General features: G+C 33.1%; 1 pseudogene; it reads right to left on the reverse strand.

Moving 5' to 3' along the window:
- Nucleotides 1-2,084: 2,084 nt before the first annotated feature.
- Nucleotides 2,085-7,576, reverse strand: LOC111996027 (callose synthase 12-like; annotated as a pseudogene).
- Nucleotides 7,577-9,838: the final 2,262 nt, after the last annotated feature.

Raw genomic sequence — 9,838 nt, forward strand, 5'->3', positions numbered from 1 at the left:
GTGACTTTCTGAGCGTGTGAGCGATGTGTAATTCATTGGTGATTTTTTAGACTTCATCACCTATTCAAAAGGAAAAAAAAAATGTTCCATTCATTCAGTTGAGAAACGTTCCTTGCATATTCGAGTACAGGACCATGCAAGACTACAAATACCCAGGAATTAAAATGGAGCTCAAAACTTGGACATTTTAGCACCAAAAGAAGGATCGAAAAATTCATTTCACCCAAACGGCTTCCTAATCTTAAGAACGTCAGCCTTCCAAAGTTCTTGATTTAAATCTTATTAGCTCAAAAGCCATATTTCATCCTATCTTACCTAAGCCGAGGTTGGAAACGCATTCGAGGATTTGAGAGAAGGCAAATGACAAGTAACATGCATGGAAGTTGAAATTGAGGTCTCATAGTATCCGGCCCAGAAAGAAAAAAGGATCATGAGTAAAGATTATCAGAGCCCTATTTATTACTTATATCTTTGAAGAACTAAAGAAATAAACCAAACCATAAAATAGAAAACAACACTGCAAAAGAGTGTCTCCACAATGTTTTTCTTTTCTTTTTTTTCCTCCGCTTTCGCCATCCACTTCGACATGGTAAAATGGCAAATATAGAATGGTAAAGCATGACTTGTTGAACCCAGGGGGTTGGCTGAGTTGGTTGAGCTCTCGGTCTCAAGGTGCTTGTACTGGGTTCAATTGGGTGTGCTCCCAGTTTGAATCCTGCTACCTGCACCTTGAAAAGAATTTCCTGAACTAGCACTTTACCCTTTCGTAGGCTCACTCGGTGCAAATAGTGATTAGTTTCTGATTGAAAGCCTTGAAGATACATTGTGCAAGAGCAAAAAAAAAAAAAAAAGTCACTTGTTGTAGCTAGGACAAGAAAGTAGGGCTTAAGCTTGAATAAATTAAATACTGCCTCAATTTCTAACAAAAGAATAATAAATACTCTAAAAATCTGAGCAAAACCACACTATTCTCCGTACTCTGTATAAACACTATGCCAAGAGTTGCACCTTTAGAAATATGGAGGAAGTGGGAAGTTGAGCACATATAAATAAGAGCTCCCGACCAAATATCAATTCAAATATGAGAAAATTTAACTAATTAGAGCAACTACATTAGTCCGTCTAAAAATTTTTGTCATTTTACACTAAAGTTTACTTTTTCTATTTTACACTACCACATTTCTAAAACACTCACATCAGTTAATCTATTTTACACATCTATTCTAATTAAATAATATTATTTATTGTTTTTTTATTATTATTTATTAATACCCATTCTCACTCATAAACACCCACAATATCAGCTCTCTCACATGTTCCTCTCTTTCCCTCACTCTCTTCGTCACAGCCGCCTCACCCAGCCTGCCGTCACCGTCAATCTAGCTCGCTGCCAAAGCCCTCCGCCGATTGGGCCTCCCTCTGGCTTTTGCCCTCCCCCTTTCCTTCGCCCCTCCCTCTCTTCCTCCACCACCGACCCTTCGCCTCCCACCCCCAACCGATGACAGCAATGGAAGACCATCGGGTGGCAGCAGATCCGACTTCGTTGGGCATTTCACATGAGTTTTCCGTTGAGTATAGTTTAGCTGGGTTTTCCGGTGGGGTTGGACTATTTTGGGTTGGGTTTACTAGTGAGTTTTGATTGATTTAGAGTTGGGTTTTCAGTGGGTTTGTCTTGATCTTGAGTTAAATTTTCTAATTGCTTTTCCGTTGATTTTAAGTTAATTTTCTGTTGATTTTTGGTTAATTTTCTGTGCTAGGTTGCGGTGTTTAGTGGTGGCGCTGGGTTTGGTGGTTGGGTGGTTATTCTAGAGCGCAAGGTTGTTGTAAATGTTGGAGAAGAGGAGTTTGATAGAGGAGAGAGAAAAAAGAATTAAAAAATCGTTTATACGGTGAACAGTAACCGTGTATATATACACCATTACTGTTCATTTGCAAGATCTCGTGTATATTTAGACATTTTTACAAATACTGATGTGGAGGGTTTTTGGGTTAAAATGTGCAAAATTGAGCACTATTTATATTTTAGAAGATTATTTATGAGCCGGTGTGGATGCTACATTACTAAAGGTAAAATGAATCCTGCAATAAAGAATCACATGGAATTGTCCTTTACCTCCTGGCTGAGATTGAAATGAAATAAAATGGAAGTCCACTCTGACGTGCACGTAAGAACCTCCACAAAGCAAAAACAAATCAATCTTCTCCGCTTCTATTGTTTCTCTACACATCGTGCTAAAATCAAACCTGCAAAACAAGATGCAACTCTCTTGAGTAACGGCTGCAAGTTCCGTAGGATATATATTAGATAATAGTTAACTTTATCTAGTCATCTTTTCAAATAAAATAAATAAACCCAATTAAATAAATAAAAAAGTTTAAACATAAGCACATCATCATTAACCATTACTTCAAAATGGCTAAGTTTAAGTGAAATTATTCAGTGCATCTCGTGTATTACACCCTTCTCTTACATAAGGACACTCTCACCTATGGATCCCACACAGGGAACCTAACCTTATGTGACAAGGAGACAGTTTATATCAGGTGCATGGAATGATTTTATAAGTTTTACTGTGGAGTCAAGTATCTAATCAAGTGTCACATGGAACAGAATTCATAGCAAATCAAACTATTCTGGAGCTTTTGAGTGAAAAAATAAGGACAATTTTAGAAGGCCACAAGGAAAGCAGACAATAACAGAGAGGAGCAAAGGGGCAAGCACCAAAAAAAAAAAAAAAAATCAAGGCAAAACTTGTACATTCAATGCTAGAGAAAGCGTCAACAAATAAACACTAATAGCAATATGACAAACTAAATGCTTATCCCCCCCCCCTCAGAGAAAAAAACATCCAATGTCCTTGACATTAAACAAAACATTGTTTTGATTCTATTAGACATCCACCTTTTCAATAAGCCATTTGCCCATTGTCTGATAACATGCTAGAAATACAACAAAATTCATATCAGTCTGACCAGATAGCAATCATGGAAGAGAACCTTCATGTCAGACACAGTAAGCTAAGCACTGTGTACTGATCAAATTTTAAGAAAAAGGAAGGTTGAGTACTTTAACACAAAACAAAAGTCCGTCAAATAATTTCCTCTACTCAATACTCCCATATTTTTTGTGCATCCATGAAGAAGAATAAATCCATACTACACAGAAAAATGATTCTACGAAAAGGACAAGGAATAGGGTTAGAAATTGGAATTAGGAAATTACCTCAAATTATAAGTCATTGGATTTTTTTCCTGCAACAAGCTGGTTAATGCGGGGGCCCCGACTAAATGCTTCGTTGAAAAGGATCCTCGTCTGCATTGACTGAAACCCAGACAACCATGACAGTAATGGCACAGGAGCCATGACAATTACTCCGAACATTATATCATATAGTTGGGCCACAGAAACAACGCTTTCCCAAACAAGAGTAGACCTCAGAAAGGGCCGGAGTACTTGGGCAATCAATATCAGGCCCCATCCAGTGGGGATGAATGCTAACAGGCTAGTGAAAATATCAATAAATGTGAAAGCCGTAAATTGCAGCAGAGCAATTATCACGAGTATTGCAAGTATAATCACGAGGAATTGGACTTGACGATAGTATTTGTGCTCTTTTGCCGCATATTTATCCCGAGCAAATGCTATTACCGCATAAATCGCAAAAGCCACAAATATATAGATCCAAGACAGCAAGTAAACAGCAATGCTGGTACTTCCAGCTGCAATATTTAACTGATATACTATCCCATACTGGAAGAAGAAGAATCGGAGGTCTAAGATTATTTCCATTATTTTACCCCAAATGCCAGTGTTCCTGAGATGATCCTGCTCCTCATACCACCATTTTTCCCAACTCTGTTCAGCTTTTGCAAAAACACTGCCACGGAACCAAATCCAGTTCATTAAGTCATCAAAGTCGTACACCGTCTTCAACTAATCAAATCCAGAAGGATTGAACACAAAGGGGGCCATAATCCATGACACAACCAAGAACCAACTAGAGATGGTCAAGGCAATGTAAACAAATATGTTGCCAGCTATAGGACTGTATGACGCATAAACTACAAGTATTAACCCAAGTTCGATTGCCTTCACAAAATGGCTACGAGCATAGAGTCTATAATTCTCGGCAAAACCCTTGTGCTCCACAACAAAACCACGCCCGGTAGCCCGATATTTTGCACCACCATGAAGAATAGTACGGCCAAAGTAGTGGGCACGAGTTCCCATTGAGAACGTGTAGAATTCGGATGAAAGCTGGAGCTGCATTGTCAGAAAATCCCAGATAGCTTGAAGGAACCCATGCTCAAGAGAGTTTTCCACTATCATCGGAAGGGCTGGGAACAGATCAAGCTGGATGATGAACTGCTGATTCAAGATTGCACCAAATGCTGCATTGTTATTAGTACTACATGCCTTAGAAGAAGCCTCAACACCGCTAGGAGCTGGATAGAGTCGGCCATTTTTAAAAACAATTTTCAAAATACTAAAAACAAAAAATGATATTTGGGAGACTATTTTTATTTTTGATTTTTTTTTTTTTTTTTTTTAAGTTTACAACAAGTAATGTGTAGAACTTGTAGATTACCTTTCTTTCTTTTTTCTTTTTTCTGTTCTTTTCTTTTTTCTCTTTTCTTTTTTTTAGTGAGAAGGGATAGAGCTCATGTATTTTATTATTATTATTTTGGATAATGATAAGTTTCAAATTTGGAGCATGAGATTTTTTTTTTGTGATAAAGATAAACTCTTTAATTTAAGAGAAAGAAAAGTTTTGACAAATCTGTGGAGTCAACTGTTTTCATTTTATTTACAACTATGCCATTAAAAACGTTTTCTGTATCTTGAAAACATCATCTTAGTTATTTTCAAAATCCTGTCTTGAACAAGGAAAACAAGATGCAATTTTTAAAAAACTGTATTTAAAGAACATCAGCCAAACAATATATTCAAGTGTGAGACCCACATTTCATGGTTTGCTTTTTTTTTTTTTTTTTTTTTTTCTACATATAAATCCTCTTACCAAACAAGCCCTTAAATACTTAAAAAAAAAAAAATTAACTTTTATTATTTTAAATTGAATTTGATACATATGTGTGTATATATATTAATAATTATTGTTTTCTTGAAAATTTCAACCTTGTGAATATTTGAATCTAAGAAATCTAAACTTTCCTTTTCTTTTCTATCTATTGAGGGAGGGGGGAGTTCCTAAGTCCTAACATGTCTTCTCACTGGTTGGAGTCTTGGGCCATGCCCTCCAAATTTCTAAAAATATTAAAAACAAAATTTAGTTACAAAATCGGTTGTAGTCCAAGACTACAATTTTACTCAATATCTTTTTATTGAAAGTGAATTTTGACAAATTCATCATTAAATTATATCTTCTTCTTATATACTTCATGCTTACAAAATTTTTAGAAAATTAAAGATTAATAGCTATGTCATCAACTACAAAGGTTAAACTTTTTTGTAGTTCTACTCTGGTTATGTAATGTATTATAAACTTGATTTAAAATACTAGTATTATTATTTTCGTGTGTGTTCTAATAAGTATTATTGTTTACTAAAAAAAATATTCATGTCATCAATAAATGATTTAATTAAATTGCAAGTTTTTGTAATTTAAAATTATATATAAAATATAAGTTTATAGATCATATAATAAATAATATCCGATTGATACCAAATTTGACATGTATATTAAGAGCGCAATGAATATGCAATTTAAGGGTTAAATTTTCAAAATATGCAGCAATATTTATTTTATTGAGTAAGGTAGTAACTTTATGCTACAACCAATTTTGTAACTAAATTTTGTCCAAAAATTAATTCTTTTATGGAAATATAATTATATTTTTTTTATAAAATTCTAAAAATATATCATATTTTTTTATTATATAAAATTGATAATTACTACTGGAAGAAGAATTTGAACTTTGAACATTTGTGTCGTAAACATTACATAATGTAAGTTGAGTTATGAGAGTGTCTGAATCATATTTTAGTATGCCTGTTGGCATCTTGAAGTTGTGAGATATGAGAATACCATTTTTCAGTGGCGACTCCAGAAATTTTTCCTAAGGTGTTCCTAAAAATTTTTCCTAGTAATTTTTTTTGGCACGTGGTTTTCTTATCAAATATTTGTCCATAATTCTAGCAAAAGAATAAACAATAAACTATAAGTTCATTTGAAATATTAATAAAATTATTAATTATTATTGTTTAGTTGTTTCATTAATTTGTTTGTCTTTTATAAACTATAATTTGTTATATTGTTGTTTCATTAATTATAAAATTATTAATTGTTGTTTAGCCTAACATAGTAACATAATTTAATTTATTTGTCTTTTATAATGTATTAGTTAATTAAATTATTAATTATTATTTATTAGTTGCTTCCTCTAATTAATTATTGGTTAATTAAATAGTTGTTTATTAATTATTAGTTGTACTGTTGCACTAGCACACAACCACACACCCATGTGCATTTACCTCGGCCCATGCCCCTATTCACCCCCCCAATTCTACAGACAAGCCCCAATGCTCCATGGCCCCAATCACAAGACTAGAACCAATCAGATAAAGCCAATTAATTATATCTCACCAAAAGACACCAACACCAAGACAATTAATTTATCTTACCAACACCAACACCAACGGATAACTCCAAAAATATGGCAAATATTAATAAAAATTTATAAAGTAAACTAGGCAAAAGCAACAGACAAATGACAATCACAATTCAAAGTCTTAAAGAGAGAGATAGAGAGTCTGAGCTAGTGATTTCATAATATCATTTTTTTTCACTTTCATTCTTCCCTTTTTAATAAATCTATTATTATGTTACATTATTTCTATTTTTGTTGCCTTACACTAAATTTATTTCACATAAAAACCTAAATATAATTTGACACACTATTTATTTTTAATCATGTGTCATGAATGGTCATCTTTTTTATACAAGATAGAAATTCTATTTTAGTCAAATTTAAGTTTATATGCGTGTGAAACTTTCTCTTGGAAACTTGAATTTCGACCCCTACCCTCTACACCTCCACAAGAATTTTATATTTGTAGAATAACAATCACGCACATGGTGTTCATGAATGGTCATTTGACCACCAAAGAAATTTCTCCAAGCATACTTGTGTAACACTACTATAATAATAATAATAATATAATAATAATAATAATAATAATGCATTCAAGAATTGCATGCTATGATTAGTTTACTATCAATGAAAGCAATTAAGTAATTAACCATTTCGTGAAAAAAGATAGAGAAATAAAAGAAAAGCAATAATTAACCCAATGGTTTCCTAATATTGAGCCCCCCCCNCATTTTTTTTCACTTTCATTCTTCCCTCTTCAGATAAAGAGCAGAGAGACTGAGACTGAGTCATAGAGATGAAATACCTGAGGCATAACGCCATCAGGCACAATGGCGAGGTGAGGAACTGAGGAAGACCGATCGGGCAGGCGGGGCAGCACGTCGAGGTGTAGCTTCCGTTTGAATGGGAGATCGAGTTTGAGCCTTTGAGGCTTGATTTGGCGATCTTCTACCCAATCATCCATTTCGTTGGTTGTTGCGTCTGTGAAGTTTTTGCATTTGTGAAATGTGAAGTGTTTGAGGCTCGATCTAATTTCAGTATATTAGGTTAGGTTCCTTTTTTTTTTTTTTTTGAGAATCCATGGCTTATTGGGTTTACTACCATCTATTGGGCTTGCGGTGGGCTTGTTGTTGGGCTTGCTGTCCATTGTTTTTTCTTTTTGAGAATCTGTGGGCTTGCCGCTTGCTCTATTACAATTTTTTTTTTTTTTTTTCAGATTTTAGTTCAAAATTTTTTTTTGGCTTTTTTTTTTGCTTGAAAGTACCCCCTTTCTTTTTATATATTATCAGTTTTGATTGATTCTTGTCAAAAACAGTCTATTCTAACTTCTAATTTTCTAATTTTAACGCTTAGATTATTCTTTCTTATGCTTTTTCCAAAACACTTTTCTTTTCTTCTAGTAATTTAATTCATAGATAACAAACAAAATTAGAATTTACCAAGTGTTATTGGGATTACAGCCTCTTGCTACTTGTGTTAAAAAATAAATAAATTAGAATTAACATTTTCAGTTTTAAATTTTAATATATAAGAAAGCTCGTTTTAAGAAAAATAAGGATATCCTATCTCATTCATAGCATCACTCTTTAAATATAGATAATCTCATAAATCACTATAATGGGTTAAAAAAATAAAAACTCCAAACTTGTTTGGAACTAAAATTTTTCTTATTATTATTATTATTATAGCTAAGGGAAATCTTGAGTCATAAATATCTCTATTGAAAATACTAGAAAGTGTTGATGTAAAAAACTCGACTTTTTCCTGTTAAATTTATACAGTAACAAAAAAAAAATTATCATATCCTTTTTATAAGTAACCCTCGAATTAAATTTTGCCCACAAATTTTGTTAGATTGTTCTAAATTGATGTAATAAGATGGCTCCGTGGGCCCAGCTGCTTCCTTTACATATGGATCGATGTTCCCTTCTATTTAAGCACTAAGGCCCGTTTGTATGTATTTGAGTTTGACTGTACAAGCAACGTGGCCCTCGACCACGTATATTACGCGCCCAAAAAAGAAAAGTCAAAAAGCATTAATTATTTTCTCTCCGTTTTCAACAAATATTAAATGTTTCCAACCAGAAAGTTTCCACTCAGTTTTCTCTATAATAGGTTTCCTGATGAGTAGTTCACTGGAGCTTGTTGAAGCTCCCTGTCCGCTTATAGGGATGTCAAGGCTAAAAAGCAACAGCTAGTGATTGTGGGATGTCTTGCCTTCAGGCTGCCTCCTAGATCCTTTTTATATGTATCTTGTTTCGTTATCCAATCAAAATAAAAGGATAAAATTTTGGATGGAGATAAAAGACTAAATTATAATAATTATAAATTATAAAAATAAAAATAAAATCACACCACACCACACCGCACCATGCTCTCATATATACTATCATAGATTTTATTATTGGGATCCAATATTATGTGCAAGAATGGTGTATTGTTCTTGGAATAATTACTCAAGCAACTTCAATACATGTGACTCTTACCTCTTGGACCAAACAGATTTGATTGAGTAATGCAAGATATGTTACAAATTTTATTACATAAAATTTATAAATTGATATGTTACCATTCACAAAAATTAATTAAACATCTATTTATTATGTTGTTAAAATTGCAACAATAATGTTCATTGTCACATAAGTTTTTCAGTTTTTTTTTTTTTTTTAGTAAAACTTGTAGTACCTTTTAAAATTCTCCAATTCAAAATTCTTGCTCCGTCACTAAAATGGGGATTTAAAGGGATTAGAGAGTTGTCTACATGGATTCTAGGCAATAGGGCAAGTGGGCAGGGGAATAATTGAGTAAGCCTAATTGGAATGGAAATTTTTTATACTTGATTTAAGGCAAAAAGCCACTTTTAGTCTCTACATTTTATTTTTACCGCTTTTAGTCCCTATCCTTAAAAACGCTTCTCGTTTTGGTCCCTGCCGTTATATCAGAAACGAAAATTGCACAGCTGGCAAACGGCATGCACTGTTGGCCTGATGTGGCCATTAAAATAATAATAATAAATGCCACATCAGTATTTAAATTAAAAAAATTAATTTATTAATTTTAACTGAATAAAAAAAATTAAAAACTAAAAATTACATAAATTGAGATCTAAGTGTATATTAAACAAGAACACAAACTCAAATATAAGAACACAAACCTAGGAAAAATCACAGTGACCAAACCCACCAATAAATCACAAATCGATAATAAAATTTTTTTAAAAAAAAAA

The sequence above is a fragment of the Quercus suber genome, unplaced genomic scaffold (genome assembly GCF_002906115.3).
Source record: "Quercus suber isolate HL8 unplaced genomic scaffold, Cork oak 2.0 scaffold_51, whole genome shotgun sequence".
Taxonomy (NCBI): domain Eukaryota; kingdom Viridiplantae; phylum Streptophyta; class Magnoliopsida; order Fagales; family Fagaceae; genus Quercus; species Quercus suber.